This window comes from Lithobates pipiens, unplaced genomic scaffold, assembly GCF_037356315.1.
Source record: "Lithobates pipiens isolate NorthernLeopardFrog02 unplaced genomic scaffold, aLitPip1_a1.2 Scaffold_37, whole genome shotgun sequence".
In the NCBI taxonomy this organism is placed as follows: Eukaryota; Metazoa; Chordata; class Amphibia; order Anura; family Ranidae; genus Lithobates; species Lithobates pipiens.
The window spans coordinates 4,023,074-4,041,827 of NW_027507825.1; positions in this window are offsets into that span (position 1 = coordinate 4,023,074).

Consider the following 18,754-nt stretch of genomic DNA (forward strand, 5'->3'; position numbering starts at 1 on the left):
TATATCACATTATTATCTAGCACAACCCCTCACCTCAGCACAAATCTTCTTCCCCCATCCCCCTCCTAGCACAAATCCCCCCCCAAAAAAGTTCCCCTCCCAGCACAAATCCCCTCCCCCCACAATATCACATTTTCTAGCACACCCCCCCCACCCCAGCACAAATCCTCTTCTCCACCCCCCCTCCCAACACAAATCCCCTCCAATTACCAGTTCTTGCACCCCCCCATATTTCTCCTCCTATTAGAATTATTATCCCCTGCTGCTCCCCAAATTCCCCCTCCCAACACATACCCCCCAATCTTGTTGCTGCACCCCCCCCTCACATGCTCACGATACCACAGTGTCCAGGGCTTGGAGGAGTTGTGCTGAAATCCCCCCTCCCATCCCCCAAATACCTCCAGCACCAATGCACCCCAAAAAGAAATAAAAACTTCCATCCTAGCACAAATCCTCTACCCCTCAAATTTCCCCTCAGATTAGACATCCCCCTTCCAAGTCCCCCCTCCTAGCAAAGGTCCCCCCCCCATCCACCCTCCTAGCACAAATCCCCCCGTCCCTCCTTCTAGCACAAATCCCTTCCCCCAAAAAGTTCCACTCCTAGCACAGACCTCCCCATTTCAGCCCAAATCCTCTTCCCCCACCCCCTCTCCCAACACAACCCCTCAAATCAACCACTTCTAGCACCTCCCACCAAATTTCTCCCCTCCTAGCACAAATCCCCCCACCCCCCTCCTCCTAGCACAAATACCCCCAATCATCCCTACTAGTACAAATCCTCTACTCCTCAAAAAAGTTCAGTTCCTAGCACAATTTTCCCCTCCACCATTTCACATTGTCTAGCATAACCCCCCCAGCACAAAACCCCCTCCCAACACAAATCCCCACTTCTAGCACCCCTCCCCCCAAATTTCTCCTCTTATGATTCTTATCCCCTGTTGCCCCACAAATCCCCCCTCCCAACACAAATCCCCCCCAACCTCCTTGTGGCACCCTCCCCCACCTCACATGATACCCCAGTGCCCAGGGAAGGTGTGTTTTGTCTGTATGGGATGCTCGCAAACTGCGCATGCGCGTGGGATATAGAATCTTCCAGTAGGCGTCCCACGTGCACACCGGAAGATTCTAAGTCCCCCGCGCATGCGCAGTTTGCGAGCGTCCCATACAGACAGAACACCGGCCCTCCTGCTCACCCCTGGGTCTGCGACTGGGAAGACTACAAGTCCCATCTGCCACCGTGGCACAGGGCCCCACAGATCGCGCCGACCAAACTCTGCAGCCAGAATGAAAAAATGCTGCAGTCAGGATGCAAAGCTGCATGTGTACAGCCCCCGGCAGATTTCAGGTGGGGGGACAGCCGGGGGGGCGGAACAATTGTGGCTCAGCGGACTGTTTTTTACCCCCCCTCCCAGCATGCAGTGTGAAAAAGTCCTATGGGGAAATAAATAGTATCAGCAGAGGAGGGGGCACCTGTCACTCTCCCCTCGATGTGGGGTGGTAACAGAAGGGATTTTTGGGGGTTTTTGATCTGGAAAGCTGTGAGGTGTTATCTGGGACCGGGCGTGGTTTGTCAGGCGTTCCGGGAGAACAATACCACATTGTAAATCCTTTCATCCTCTGATCCCGGTACACTATACAGCCAGTTTGTTGGCTCCTCTCACCAAGGTAACCGCCGGGGCCCCGGCCCGCCTCTCATGGCTGGAATTATAGATTTGTATCCACCAATCCCAGCCATCCCTTCCATCTCCAATAAATACAACCAATCAGGGAACTGATCTGTATCTGCGGGTCATAACTTATGGCTTTTTGTGACCTTCAAGGGCGACCCTAGGAGACAAAGATATAGAAATACAGAGCTATAGAGATACAGAGAAATAGAGATATAGAGAGATAGAGAGATATAGACAATCAGAGATACAGAGATACAGAGATACAGAGATACAGAGATATAGAGATACAGAGATATAGAGATATAGAGATACAGAGATACAGAGATACAGAGATATAGAGATACAGAGATATAGAGATATAGAGATACAGAGATACAGAGATATAGAGATATAGAGATACAGAGATACAGAGATACAGAGATATAGAGATACAGAGATACAGAGATACAGAGATATAGAGATTAGTGATGGACGAACTTCCGACGGGACGTTTCGCGAAAGCGAAATGCGAACGGACCCAAACGTTCGCGAAACCGAACGTTCGCCGCGGGCCCCATTGACTTCAATGGGAGGCGAACTTTGCAAACCTTCATGTCGAATTTGCGGCCACGTGGTAATTATTAGGGGGTAAAACGTAGTCCCACCATCTGGACAATGACATAATACATGTATGAGGTGAATTTGGGATCGATAACTACAAGCATTTTTATTTTATTTGGGAAATTGTTCTAACAATTCAGGACTATGGAGCTAATGAAGGCAATGGAGGAGAGGGAAGGTCAGGGACCAGGGTAGGCAAAGAAGAGGGTGCAGGAGATGATCACCAGCAGCGTGACATACCGGAATGACACATGCACCGTGATAGAGGCATCTGACAGCAGCACCGTGATAGAGGCATCTGACAGCAGCACCGTAATACAGAGCACTGACAGCAGCACCGTGACATACAGCGCTGACAGCAGCACCGTGACATACAGCGCTGACAGCAGCACCGTGACATACAGCGCTGACAGCAGCACCGTGACATACAGCGCTGACAGCAGCACCGTGACATACAGCGCTGACAGCAGCACCGTGACATACAGCGCTGACAGCAGCACCGTGACATACAGCGCTGACAGCAGCACCGTGACATACAGCACTGACAGCAGCACCGTAAGCAGCCCCAGGAGGAAGTCAGCACAGCACAGGGATGGTGTGATCCCCTCATAATAAGAACCCCCAGGAGGAAGTCAGCACAGCACAGGGATAGTGTGATCCCTTCATAATAAGAACCCCCAGGAGGAAGTCAGCACAGCACAGGGATATCATAAGCAGCCCCAGTAGAAATATGACACCGCTCAACCTCTTCAAAGAGGAGGGTAGGGGCATATAGTACGGTGTGCTTTTTTGGGTCAAGGAAGTGAGCAGACTGTACGTCAGTCCCTATACCGCTGAAGGACTGCTGCAGTATAGGGCAGCGGTCAGCAGTGGTGCACGTCAACCCTATCTATTGTGGACCTATAGCGGTCCTTACAGAACAGCAGACTGTACCGCACTCAAGCCTATGTACCGTAGCACCCTATACCAAGTTACCAGTCCTTATAAGAACTTTTGTGGACCAAGCAGGTTGTGTATTAGTGTTTAGCAGACTGTACGTCAGTCCCTATACCGCTGAAGGACTGCTGCAGTATAGGGCAGCGGTCAGCAGTGGTGCACGTCAACCCTATCTATTGTGGACCGATAGCGGTCCTTACAGAACAGCAGACTGTACCGCACTCAAGCCTATGTACCGTAGCACCCTATACCAAGTTACCAGTCCTTATAAGAACTTTTGTGGAACAAGCAGGTTGTGTGTTAGTGATTAGCAGACTGTACGTCAGTCCCTATACCGCTGAAGGACTGCTGCAGTATAGGGCAGCGGTCAGCAGTGGTGCACGTCAACCCTATCTATTGTGGACCGATAGCGGTCCTTACAGAACAGCAGACTGTACCGCACTCAAGCCTATGTACCGTAGCACCCTATACCAAGTTACCAGTCCTTATAAGAACTTTTGTGGAACAAGTGAGTTGTGAATGTTTAGCAGACTGCAGCAGAAGGGCAGCAGTCAAGTATAATATCCTTTCTATATTTGGAAGAAAGAATATTATACATGTACAAGCCTATTACTGTACCACTGATACCAGTCCTGAAAAGAACCTTTGTGGAACTAATAATAACAGCAAGTCTTTAAAATTACCCTCACTGCCTGACAACACTGCTTCCTTCCTGTCCCTATACAAATTGGCAAAAAAAGAGAACGATTAGTGGTTACTGGAACAGCTCTTTTGTGGACCTTGATAGTAACAGCTAATGATGATGATGATGATGATGATGATGAAAGACTAATCTGGCTGTCCCTGTAGCATACACCGTCCTTTCCCTTTCTCTAAACTAACAAAAGACACTCAGGCTGCTGCAAGAATCAGCAGCACAGCAAACCTATCAACACCTAACACCTATACCAGTCCTGAAAAGAACTTTTGTGTACCAAATAGCTAGTGGTTTATCTCTCCCTACTCCACACAGGAACCTGTCCCTATCGTAACAGAAGAAAGAATGTAAAATGGCCACCGGATCGGGTGTATTTATAGGTTAGGGGGAATGTCCAAGTGTCCATGTGCTGTCATGTCTCAATTGGCTGTCCTGTATCACATGATAAACGTGTCACCAAAGGTTAAAGTTCTTGTATACATTAAACACGTAAGTCCGCCGCGGCGAACGACGGAAAAAGGCGTTCGAACGTGCGGACCGCGAATGTCGGAAATTCGCCGCGAAACGACCGCCGGGCGAAACGTTCGTCCATCACTAATAGAGATAGATACAGAGATATAGAGATACAGAGATAGAGATAGAGATATAGAGAAATAGAGATATAGACAATCAGAGATACAGAGATACAGAGATACAGAGATATAGAGATATAGAGATATAGAGATATAGAGATACAGAGATACAGAGATACAGAGATACAGAGATATAGAGATATAGAGATATAGAGATATAGAGATACAGAGATACAGAGATACAGAGATACAGAGATATAGAGATAGATACAGAGATATAGAGATACAGAGATAGAGATAGAGATACAGAGATAGAGATACAGAGATACAGAGATACAGAGATACAGAGATATAGAGATATAGAGATACAGAGATAGAGATACAGAGATATAGAGATACAGAGATAGAGATACAGAGATACAGAGATACAGAGATATAGAGATAGATACAGAGATATAGAGATACAGAGATAGAGATACAGAGATACAGAGATACAGAGATACAGAGATACAGAGATACAGAGATATAGAGATATAGAGATACAGAGATATAGAGATATAGAGATACAGAGATATAGAGATACAGAGATATAGAGATACAGAGATACAGAGATACAGAGATATAGAGATATAGAGATACAGAGATATAGAGATACAGAGATATAGAGATACAGAGATATAGAGATTAGACATGTGCAGAGTAAAATATTTCGTTTCGGAATTTCGTTTTCGTCCGAAAACTTAATTTATTTAGTTACTCCCGAAATTCGTTTTTATTTATTTCGTTTTTCGTTCAAAAATTGCATTCGTCCGAAAATCCACATGAATTACGGTCGAATCTGTCTTGGAAGGCTTATGGTGTCTGTCGAATGTATAAAGAAGATTCGACGGAGCTAACTATATAGCATACTTTAGAACTCTATTAAAGTCTATGGGACTCCAACGTTCAAAATCTAAAGTGCTAATTTTAAAGGCTAATTTGCAAGTTACTGTCCTAAAAAGTGTTTGGGGACCCGGGTCCTGCCCCAGGGGACATGGATCAATGCCAAAAAAAGTTTTAAAAACGGCAGTTTTTTCGGGAGCAGTGATTTTAATAATGATTAAAGTGAAACAATAAAAGTGTAATATTCCTTTAAATTTCGTAGGGGGGGGAGGGGTGTCTATAGTATGCCTGTAAAGGGGCGCATGTTTCCCGTGCTTAGAATTGTCCCTGCACAAAGTGTCATTTATGCAGGAAAAAAAGTCCTTTAAAATCACTCGCAGCTATAATGAATTGTCGGCTCCCGTAATACAGAGAACACTCATTGAAAGTCATTGATAAATAAATAAAAAAAAAAAAAAAAAAAGCGTGGGGGTCCCCCAAATTCAATTACCAGGCCCTTCAGGTCTGGTATGGATATTAAGGGGAACCCCGCGTCAAATTAAAAAAAAAATTGACGTGGGGTTCCCCCTAAAAATCCATACCAGACCCTTTATCCGAGCACGCAACCTGGCAGGCCGCAGGAAAAGAGGGGGGGACGAGAGAGCGGCCCCCCCTCCCTCCTGAACCGTACCAGGCCACATGCCCTCAACATTGGGAGGATGCTTTGGGGGTCCGTGACCCCTCAAAGCACCTTGTCCCCATGTTGATGAGGACAAGGGCCTCATCCCCACAACCCTGGCCGGTGGTTGTGGAGGTCTGCGGGCGGGGGGCTTATCAGAATCTGGAAGCCCCCTTTAACAAGGGGACCCCCAGATCCCGGCCCCCCCCCCCTGTTTGAAATGGTAAGGGGGTACAAAAGTACCCCTACCATTTCACAAAGAAAGTGTAAAAAATGTTTAAATAAAACAAACACACTTTTTAAAAATTCCTTTATTAAAAATAAAAAAAAGATTCCAGCGGCGGTAATCCACTCTTGCTATCCAGCGACGGACGGTCAGCTCTCCAGCGATGTCTCATGTCATCCAGCGCAGCGCAGCATCCTTCTTCTGTCTCCGTGGAGGAGACACTACAGGCATTCCGGCGGATGACGTTTCTTATATACGGAGGGCGGGGCCACCCGTCACCTGACCCCGCCCCCCTCTGACGCAAGGTGAAACCCGGGGTTCCCAGTGACGTATGGGTGACCCCGCCCCCCTCTGATGTAACGGAAACCTGCCTGTGTTACATCAGAGGGGTGTGGGTCACCCCTACGTCACAGCGAACCCCGGGTTTCCCCTTGCGTCAGAGGGGGGCGGGGTCAGGTGACGGGTGGCCCCGCCCTCCGTATATAAGAAACGTCATCCGCCGGAATCCTTGCAGTGTCTCCTCCACGGAGACAGAAGGACGGAGGATTCGCTGCGGTGGATGACATGAGACATCGCTGGAGAGATGACCGTCCGTCGCTGGATAGCAAGAGTGGATTACCGCCGCTGGAATCTTTTTTTTATTTTTTTATTTTTAATAAAGGAATTTTTCAAAAGTGTGTTTGTTTTATTTAACCATTTTTTACACTTTCTTTGTGAAATGGTAGGGGTACTTTTGTACCCCCTTACCATTTCAAACAGGGGGGGGGCCGGGATCTGGGGGTCCCCTTGTTAAAGGGGGCTTCCAGATTCTGATAAGCCCCCCGCCCGCAGACCTCCACAACCACCGGCCAGGGTTGTGGGGATGAGGCCCTTGTCCTCATCAACATGGGGACAAGGTGCTTTGAGGGGTCACGGACCCCCAAAGCATCCTCCCAATGTTGAGGGCATGTGGCCTGGTACGGTTCAGGAGGGAGGGGGGGCCGCTCTCTCGTCCCCCCCTCTTTTCCTGCGGCCTGCCAGGTTGCGTGCTCGGATAAAGGGTCTGGTATGGATTTTTAGGGGGAACCCCACGTCAATTTTTTTTTTAATTTGACGCGGGGTTCCCCTTAATATCCATACCAGACCTGAAGGGTCTGGTTATGGATATTTAGGGGGAACCCCACGTCAAATTTTTTCTTAAATTTGAGGCAGGGTTCCCCTTAATATCCATACCAGACCTGAAGGGTCTGGTTATGGATATTTAGGGGGAACCCCACGTCAAATTTTTTCTTAAATTTGAGGCAGGGTTCCCCTTAATATCCATACCAGACCTGAAGGGCCTGGTAATTGAATTTGGGGGACCCCCACGCTGTTTTTTTAATTTATTTATTTATTTTTTTATCAATGACTTTCAATGAGTGTTCTCTGTATTACGGAGCCGACAATTCATAATAGCTGCAAGTGATTTTAAAGGACTTTTTTTCCTGCATAAATGACACTTTGTGCAGGGACAATTCTAAGCACGGGAAACATGCGCCCCTTCACAGGCATACTATAGACAACCCCCCCCTACGAAATTTAAAGGAATATTACACTTTTATTGTTTCACTTTAATCATTATTAAAATCACTGCTCCTGAAAAAACGGCCGTTTTTAAAACTTTTTTTTGCATTGATCCATGTCCCCTGGGGCAGGACCCGGGTCCCCAAACACTTTTTAGGACAGTAACTTGCAGAATCTTTTCTCTCTGTCAAATCTTTTTTCTCTGTGGAATATTTTCTCTATATAATCTTGGACTAATAGAGGTAAGGTTAGGCACATTCGACCACAGGTTCTATAGACAGATTGTTGTCAGAGTCATGTCGAATCTCCTATTCTATATCGAACTGTTGTAACAATGAAAACGAAAATAAAGCATTTATTTATGTCGGATCTTTCGTTTTTCGGATTTTGTGCTTTCGTTATCGTTTGTCAAAACGAAAACGAAAATAGCTGAAATTCGGACGAAAATGCATTCGGACGAAAACGAATGCACGTGTCTAATAGAGATACAGAGATAGAGATATAGAGATATAGAGATATAGAGATATAGAGATACAGAGATAGAGATATAGAGATACAGAGATATAGAGATACAGAGATATAGAGATATAGAGATACAGAGATATAGAGATATAGAGATACAGAGATATAGAGATATAGAGATACAGAGATATAGAGATACAGAGATACAGAGATATAGAGATATAGAGATACAGAGATATAGAGAGATAGAGATATAGAGATACAGAGATAGAGATACAGAGATACAGAGATACAGAGATAGAGATACAGAGATACAGAGATACAGAGATAGAGATACAGAGATATAGAGATACAGAGATACAGAGATACAGAGATACAGAGATATAGAGATATAGAGAAATAGATATATAGATATGTATCAGATCTGATCACTGGGAATCAATGTATCAATATGTGTCTATAATGTGTCATCATACAAGGAGGCGGGGCAAAATCAAGCCTGTCTAATGTGGGGGTGCAGTAAAAAAAATATCGGGGGCAGAGGATAGGGGTCAACAGGGGATGTGTGGGGATGGGGGGCCCAACAGGCTGATCGTGATGTCCATGGGGGAAGGGGGCAGCCTGGGGGGGCACAACTAAATTCTGGGAGGGTCGCAGCCCACCTCAGCACACCCCTAGATCTGGCCATACAAGGAGGATGGACACATTTCTTCTATACAGGCTTTGCTGTCTGCAGTGCTGAGTAATACCGGTGTCTTGTCAAATAACGTCCTCCATCCAATAGTGTCCGCTGCGTACTGCGCATGCGCAGTACACAGCAACACAGATTCTGAAAATTGCCGAGGATGAACGGCGCCTGCGCTGTGAGTCCAGGTTCTATCCCCACTATCCAAGTGGACATAGAGTAGGAATAAAAAAGAGCCTAGTGCAGCGAGGCCGAGCCTGAAGCGTGGCGAGTGAAGCTCGCCCGCGAGGGGTCCTCTAATATTCACAACCCTATGTCCGCTTGGATGGTTGGGCTGCCACCTCCACTCACGGCGCAGGCGCCGTTCAGCTTCGGAGATTTTCCGAAGTATCGTCTGCTCCGTACTGCGCATACGCAGTACGGTCCGGACACTATTTGATGGCCGGACACTATACGGCAGAACACCGGCTCCAGATCTTTACTGCAAGTTTATGGGGACAAATCCAACCCACATGTCTGCAGTCTCTGATCATCTCCTGTATTATGTCTGCAGTCTCTGATCATCTCCTGTATTATGTCTGCAGTCTCTGATCACCTCCTGCACTATGTCTGCAGTCTCTGATCATCTCCTGTACTATGTCTGCAGTCTCTGATCACCTCCTGCTCTATGTCTGCAGTCTCTGATCATCTCCTGTACCGTGTCTGCAGTCTCTGATCATCTCCTGTATTATGTGTGCAGTCTCTGATCATCTCCTGTACTATGTCTGCAGTCTCTGATCATCTCCTGTACTATGTCTGCAGTCTCTGATCATCTCCTGTACTATGTCTGCAGTCTCTGATCATCTCCTGTACTATGTCTGCAGTCTCTGATCATCTCCTGTACTATGTCTGCAGTCTCTGATCATCTCCTGTACTATGTCTGCAGTCTCTGATCATCTCCTGTACTATGTCTGCAGTCTCTGATCATCTCCTGTACTATGTCTGCAGTCTCTGATCATCTCCTGTACTATGTCTGCAGTCTCTGATCCTCTCCTGTACTATGTCTGCAGTCTCTGACCATCTCCTTTGCTCTCAGTGTTCCTCATATAATGACACATTGTAATCATTCACAATCAGAATTTAACTTTGTATCTTTTTCGGGATTCCATCCTTCATGCGCAGGCTCTGGAAGTTTCCATTTGCTGGTAGGAAATGTTTAGTGATTGATTGTTGCCATGGAGACCGCTGTCAGTTACCTGGAGCTGTCTATGGACACAGCATTCCGTGTCTCCGCCTTTTCCCCCCCACAGTCACAGCCAATGGAATCACTTCACCTCCAACACAAAGGATTCCATGGACACCTATGTGAACCTGAAGGTGGCCACACACTTATCGATCTGTTATCAATCTTGGTAGGAGTGATCAGAAACAATCAATTCCTCATTGATTACAATATCAAATGATACAATGCATAAGGCTGGCCACATACACGTATCAAAGTGATCGATCGATCGACTATTTACTGTGACTAAACTGATTAAAAAAATCTTAAACCAAAGAACCTCCATTAGAATGATTTATTGAGCTGTCATTGATTTCTACAGAAAAACCCTAAAAAAACGATCGGCTGCGGCGGAATTTTCGTTGATTGTTTCCGACCGATTGAGCAAACATCCACTTGTTTGTTAGAAACAGGATTGCAATTCAGATGAATTAAATGATCATTTTCATTGATCAATTACAATCGCCACTGATAGATCCTATTTTTGATCAATGATTTTAGTCGCGATCACACAAAAGCAGAAAAATTCCGTGCCTGTTGCAATGTTTTCATTTATTTTAATCGGTGGCGGATCGATTGTTTGTGGTCACTTGTATGTAAATTGATCACAAAACATTACATGTATGGCCACCTTTAGCATCAGAAACGATCAATTAGGAGGATCACTTAATCAATCTGTATTGCGATCAGTCATTTGACACAAGCACAGACATTCTTTAAGCAATCGGAAATGATCGATTAAAATTCTGCCAGAGCCAATAAACTTTGGCGGATGTTGAAATCGATCGAACGCGCACTTAATCGATCAATTGAAGGATCTATGGTTGAGGATTTTTATTCAGTTCCATCAAACAATGGTGGCCATACACACGTGGATAACTGATTGATTTTTGTTCGCGTTTGATCCATCCTGATAGGAATAATCGATCTGTAATTGACAAACCAGTCAATCGTTACGACAAACACAGGGAAGTGGATTTCGACCGATAGTTGGAAGATACAGTTGTCAGTTATTGATTCTTTGTTTCTAGCATGCGATCTCATAACCTGATTGATCGGAATACGATCAGATCCATGACCAACGCATCTCAGTGCTGCCGATCGATGCAGAACGACCGATACTCGACTCAGTTTGATCGAATCGATCTAAATCGATCGGAAAGGGACGTTAGAACTATTCATACTGGCAGGATCGATCATTTTGATTGAGTTGCATGTTATTTACAAACAATACCCAATCACGTGCAAGAAAAAAATAAAATAAAGCGTATCCCTGCTTGAAGATGATTGGATGATGGAAGTCAGCAGAGCTTCAGGTCCTTCAGTAAGTTACTTCTGGCCATACACGCCTTGATAAACGATTGACTGATCTCTCCCAAAAGGAATAATCGATCTATAATTGGCATCCCAGTCAAGCCAATAGCTATTCGTATTTGCAGGTTCGATCATTTTGATTGAGTTGCACATCACTTTACAAAGATTAGCCAATCACATGCCAGGAAAAAAAAAAGTGCTTGCACATGATTGGATTGATTTCTGATTGATCTCTCCCGATAGCAATCGTTGATCTATAGCTGACAACACATTCAATCGCTATGCAAAACACGGGGAAGTGGGTTTCCATCAATAGTTAACCTCCCGTTCCTTTAAGGGGTTTCGGATGCCAGGGGGCGGGGCAGGGTTTATGATCATGTGACCGTTGTGTTTGGCTGTCATGGCGATCACATGAGTATCGTTCGGGGGGGGGGGCTTCGGTCTGCCGCCGGTAACCGTGTCGGGAGTGCGTGGGGCGCACGCCCTCAGGACAGCTCTATGTGACACTAACGAATGCAAATATGTGGCCGATCGGCACCAAGCCCCACAACTGCTGACAGACCGCATATTTGCGTTCGGGCGGGCGCCGAGGGGTTAAGATACGGCTGTAAATTTACGATTCTCAAAATCTGATCGACTGAAATACAATCGTGTTCCTAAACAAAGTATGCCAGTCCTGCACGGTGGTGATTTCAAACAATCAATCATTTTCTGACCCGGCTGATCGATCGGGTATAAATCGAGTCTAAACCGATCCACACTGAAGGTATGGCAATTTCGTTTTTTTGTTTGCGTGAATCGAACGTCGATAGGATAATAAGACGGAGGTGCGTTTGGTCAGCATAAGTCTAATGGAAGGATCGATCGAATTATCACGGACATCGGTGTTGGTAGGCCTGCAATGTGGCTCTGAATTATTTATGGCCGTCATATTTAGTGAATGATGGCGACCTTGAAAAGACATTCGCTTCGCACTCCGACACAAATAACATGTAGAGCAGATCCACTCCGCCGATGAAGTTCAGAGATTCTGCCGCGGTAAATGAGAGCTAAATATAGAAGATTTATAAAAAGATGGAGAGAGAAATATGCGGCAATTTATCTGCAGAAAGAGACAAAGAGATCGTTCGATACAAAATGGACCATAATGGAGCCTTTTTAGGGATAAATTTGTATCCAATTCTGATGTTTTTTCATAAAAAAAGATATTCTGTCTCTTTATGTTACTTTGTGTTTATCAGTTTATATGTTATTATTTTGTGTTTATTACTTTATGTTTGTTTATACAATATGTTACTTTATACTACTTTATCTCTATGTTACTTTATGTTTATTTGTCTATATGTTGTTTTATGTTTGCTTATCTGTCACATTATTTTTTTTTTTTTATACCGTGTGTTACTTTTTATTTGTAGAATGTAACTGTATCTTAAAAATTCATAAAGTATTCTGAATTTGTTTTTATGTTGCTTTTTTTTTTTTACATGATTTTAAAAAAAAATGATGATTTTTGTTTTTTACATGATTTTAAAAAATAATGTAACAAATAAACACAAAACAACATATAGACAAATAAACATACAGTAACATAGAGACAAAGTAGTATAAAGTAACATACTGTATAAACAAACATAAAGTAGTAAACACAATATAATAACATATAGGCTGATAAACACAAAGTAACTCAAAATCATTTATTTTATTTTATTTTTTTAAATTTTATACTGTATGTTTATATATTACTTTATGTTTTTTTTTTCTATGTCTTTATGTTTATTTTATTTTATTTTTTTAATTTTATACTGTATGTTTATATATTACTTTATGTTTTTTTTTTCTGTCTTTATGTTTATTTTATTTTATTTTTTAAATTTTATACTGTATGTTTATATATTACTTTATGTTTTTTTTTTCTATGTCTTTATGTTACTTTGTGTTTATTACCTTATGTTTGTTTATACAATATGTTACTTTATACTACTTTATCTCTATGTTACTTTATATTTCTTTGTCTATATGTTGTTTTATGTTTGTTTATTTGTTACATTGTATTTTTTGTGTTACTTTTTATTTGTAGAATGTAACTGTATCTTAAAAATCAATAAAGTATTCTGAATTTGTTTTTATGTTGCTTTTTTTTACATGTTTTTTAATTTTTTTTATACAGTATGTTTATATATTACTTTATGTTTGCTTTTTATCTCTTTATGTTACTTTGTGTTTATCAGTTTATATGTTATTATTTTGTGTTTATTACTTTATGTTTGTTTATACAATATGTTACTTTATACCATTTTGTCTCTATGTTACTTTAAGTTTATTTGTCTATATGTTGTTTTATGTTTGTTTATTTGTTACATTATGGGTTTTTTTTTATATAGTGTGTTACTTTTTATTTATAGAATGTAACTGTATCTTAAAAATTCATAAAGTCTTCTGAATTAGTTTTTATATTGCTTTTTTAAAAAAATGTTTTTATATGTTTATATATTACTTTATGTTTGTTACTTTATGTTTGTCTATATGTTGTTTTATGTTTATTTTTTACATTGTGTTTTTTTGTTTATACTGTGTTACTTTTTATTTGTAGAATGTAACTGTATCTTAAAAATTCATAAAGTATTCTGAATTTGTTTTTATGTTGCTTTTCTTTAAGTTTTTAAAATTTTTTATACAGTATGTTTATATATTACTTTATGTTTGTATTTTTTTTATCTCTTTATGTTACTTTCTGTTTATCAGTTTATATGTTATTATTTTGTGTTTATTACTTTATGTTTGTTTATACAGTATGTTACTTTATACTACTTTGTCTCTATGTTACTTTATGTTTATTTTTCTATATGTTGTTTTATGTTTGCTTATCTGTCACATTATTTTTTTTTTTTTATACCGTGTGTTACTTTTAATTTGTAGAATGTAACTGTATCTTAAAAATTCATAAAGTATTCTGAATTTGTTTTTATGTTGCTTTTATTTTTTTACATGTTTTTAATTTTTTTTATACAGTATGTTTATATATTACTTTATGTTTGTTTTGTTTTTTCCTCTTCCCTCATTGTGACTACTGCAGCCAAAAGAATTTTAATACCGAATTCGATTTTGTTTTCTTTATTATTCTCTTTTCTTTATGTTGTAGTGAATATACTGCATAAAATATGCCGAATCGTGTGATATCCTTATTTGCAGACGTATTTGTGACTTCGGATTGGATGATATGGACAATCCCATCCTTCGGCACACGTCCTGAAGAAGTGACCTACCTATTGTAAAAACGCGTCTATTTTGAGTCCTGTGAAAATTTACAATATTTGGGGCTATTGTGATTTTTTTGAAGTCTGATTGACTACTTGTTGACAGTCTTCCCTGGAGGTTCATTAAAAATGTAGTCTTTCTCTTTTTGTAGTTGGTTACTTTGTTTATTTGTTTCTATGTTACTTTATATTTTTTTTTATGTTAATTTTATTTATTTTTAAGGTATTGGGAGATCCAAAAACTAGTTTATTTTTTTGTAGGTCTCTTTTTGTAGTTGATTACTTTGTTTATTTGTTTCTATGTTACTTTATGTATTTTTTTGTGTTACTTTATGTTAATTTTATTTATTTTAAGGTTTTGGGAGATCCAAAACTAGTTTATTTTTTAATTTATTTTTTAATTGACGTGGTGGTTGTAAAGGCTTAAGTTTTTACCTTTATGCATCCCAAAAAACCTTCAGTGTGCTGCCCCCCCCCCCCCATACTGACCTAAGCCCCATCCCGATCCAGAAAAGTGCATGAGAGACGCTTTCCTGGCTCTCTTCCGTCTCACTGGCTCAGACACAATGCACACGAGCCTATGAGAATGTTTTTTTTGCATTTCATTCTTATTTTAGTATCAATTTAGTATCACCCTACAAAAACCTTCAGTGTGCACCCTCCCCCCCCCCCAATACTCACCTGAGCCCCATCTCGATCCAGCAATGTGCACGAGAACAGCTGCTCTCCTCTCTCTTCTCATTGACTCAGACACAATGTGCACGAGCCATTGAAATGTATATTTTATTTTATTATTTTTCCTTTAGTATCACTTTGAAGCAGAATCTGTCACCACCCCCCGAGTATGGAGTATTGGCTGTTGGTTCGTGTCACTGGATTTGATGGCTCCTACTGCTATCAATCTATCCAATGAGGACAGAGACATCGGCTTGAGCCACTGGGCTCGTGCATGTCGCTGGAATGGATGGGCTCAGGTAAGAAAAAAAAGTGGGGGGGGGGGGGGAGAGATGCATTAAGGTGAAAAACCTTGAGACTTTGCAATCCTTTTAATTTATTTTTATTCTAAAAAACATGTGCAAGGTTTTTTCAGCCCCCCCCTGATCCTCTTCTTCTGGGGTGCCCGGCAGCGCACGGAGAGCCACTTTCCATGGGAGCACCTGTGTGGGCAGTCTCTCCGAGTCCCCCTGCTGCGACCATTGATGCAGACTCGGCCCTGCCCCCAGCTCCTGTTTTACTGGATATGATAGCTCCTACTGCTATCAATCTATCCAATGAGGACAGAGACAGCGGCTGGAGCCACTGGGCTCATGCAAATCGCTGGAATGGATGGGCTCAGGTAGGAAAAAAAGTGGGGGGGGGGAGAGCTGCAGCGCAGAATGCATTAAAGTTAGAAACCTTGAGACTTCGCAGCCCCTTTCATTTTTTTTCCTAAAAAAAAAAATCTTATACTTGCCTGCTCTGTGCTATGGAATTGCATAGCTTGGCCCCTCTCCTTCTCTTCTTGGTTCCCAATCAGGTGCTGTAGGCTCCTCCTCTTCTTAGTGTGCCACCATAAGAAGCCGCTTCCCATAGGGGCGCACTTGCGGGCTCACTCCTGAGCTGGGCTGTGTGACTCTATAGACACACACATTGTGTGGCCCAGCCCCCCCCCCCCCCGCTACCTCCCCATAGGATTTGATTGACAGAAGCAGAAGCCAATGGGTCCCATTGACGCCGAGTCTCCTGTGAGAAGGGAGAGAGGGGAGTAGTCATATGCAATTAGTTTTGTTCCCAATTCGTTTTTTTTTAACAAATTTTGAAAATTTGAATAACCCATTTAATAAATTTTACCAAATATTCGTAAATTCATAAATTTGAAAATCTGAAAACCCGAAAATTCAAAATCTAAAATAATAACTAATAGTAAGTTAACTATTAATAACTATTAAATTATAGGTATTGGAATTTCCTTTAAAATTTGTCTGTTAGTGAATGTAACGAATATTCAGAAAAATCTAAATTTGTAAATTAGAAAATCCAAAAATCAATGAATATTCAAAAGAATGAAAATTTGAAAATAAGAATGAAATTGAGAACGAAAATCCTAAATAATAACTAATAATAGCTATTAAATTATAGGTATTGGAATTTCCTTTCAAATGAGGCTGTTATCCACTTCCCGACTGCCGCACGACGATGTACGTCGACAGAATGGCACGGGCAGGCATAAGGGCTTACATGTACGTCCTTGCCTGCCCGCGGGTCGGGGGCCCGATCGGGCCCCCGCCCGGTGCCTGCGGCGGTCGGTATTCGTTCGGGAGCGATCCCGGATGAGGGGACGGACATTCATTCATGGCCACCCCCTCGCGATCACTCCCGACGAATGAAAATCCTTCGTGACATCACTTCCTCTCCTGTAATGTAAACACAGGAGAGGAAGTGATGTAATCTCTCCTCCGTGTCAGTATTTTTCGTTCCGACACCGAGGAGAGAGGATCGGTGAGTTGCACCAACACGACACTACACAGTAGAACATGCCAGGCACACTCACACCCCCCCCGATCACCCCCCCAATTACCCCTGCCCCCCAGTCACAGTGACACCAATGTAATTATTTTTTTTTTTGCATTGGTGTCATTTGTGACTGTAATAACTGTTAGGGCAGTTAGGGTTAGCCCCCTTTAGTTCTAATGTACCCCCCTAACCCCCAATAAAGGTTTAACTCCGTGATCACCCCCCGTCGCCAGTGTCACTAAGGCTGGGTTCACATTGCAGCGGTTTATGAGAACGAATGTGATTCGCACCGCACTGCAGTGCAAATCACATCCGATCTCTGTGCGATTCGAGTTCAGCCATACAGATAGTATACAGATAGTATGGCTGAATTCGTGTCGCACCCGCCGCACCCGCCGCAAATTCGCACGGGACCCTTTTTTTGGCCCGCAGCAGAATCGGATCGCATGGGTGTTCACACCATGCGATCCGAGTTTGCAGATCGCACTGCGATATGCGAACTGATCTGGGGGTGTCATTAACATTTCACTGACACTCCCAGCAGTTCGCATAGGGCAGTGTGAACTGCCGCCGGGAGGCATGCGATGCGGGAACCCGCCGCAGATTCGTGGCGTTCCCGCATCGCTCCAGTGTGAACCCAGCCTAATAAGCGATCGTTTTTCTGATCGCTGTATTAGTGTCACAGGTGACGCTAGTTAGGCAGGTAGGTATTTAGGTTCGCCGCAGCTTTTTATAGCGCCAGGGACCCCCATATACTACCGCATAAAGCCCCCTGATTGCCCCCTAGTTAACCCTTTCACCAGTGATCACCATATAACTGTTACAGGTGACGCTGGTTGGTTAGTTATTTTTTTATAGTTTCAGGGCACCCGCCATTTATTACCTAGTCTCACTAGTGTACCCCTAAATTTAGGGGTGTCTACTTTCCAAAATGGGGTCATTTGGGGGGGGGTTTGTGCCATCTTGGCATTTTATGGCCTTCAAAACTGTAACGCCCTTAGAAAGCCTGAAGGCGGTGCTTGGGTTTCGGGGCCCCGTACGCGGCTAGGCTCCCAAAAAATCCCACATATGTGGTATCCCCATACTCAGGAGAAGCAGCAGAATTTATTTTGGGGTGTCATTTCACATATGCCCATGGCATGCGTGAGCAATATATCATTTAGTGACAACTTTGTGAAAAAAAAAAAAAAAAAAAAAGTTTGTAATTTTCCCGCAACTTGTGGCAAAATATAAAATATTCCATGGACTCAACATGCCTCTCAACAAATAGCTTGGGGTGTCTACTTTCTAAAATGGGGTCATTTGTGGGGGTTTTGTGCCATCTTAGCATTTTATGGCCTTCAAAACTGTAATAGGTAGTGAGAAGTGAAGTCAAATATTTACGCCCTTAGAAAACCTGAAGGCGGTGCTTGGTTTTCGGGGCCCCGTACGCGGCTAGGCTCCCAAAAAGTCCCACATATGTGGTATCCCCGTACTCAGGAGAAGCAGCAGAATTTATTTTG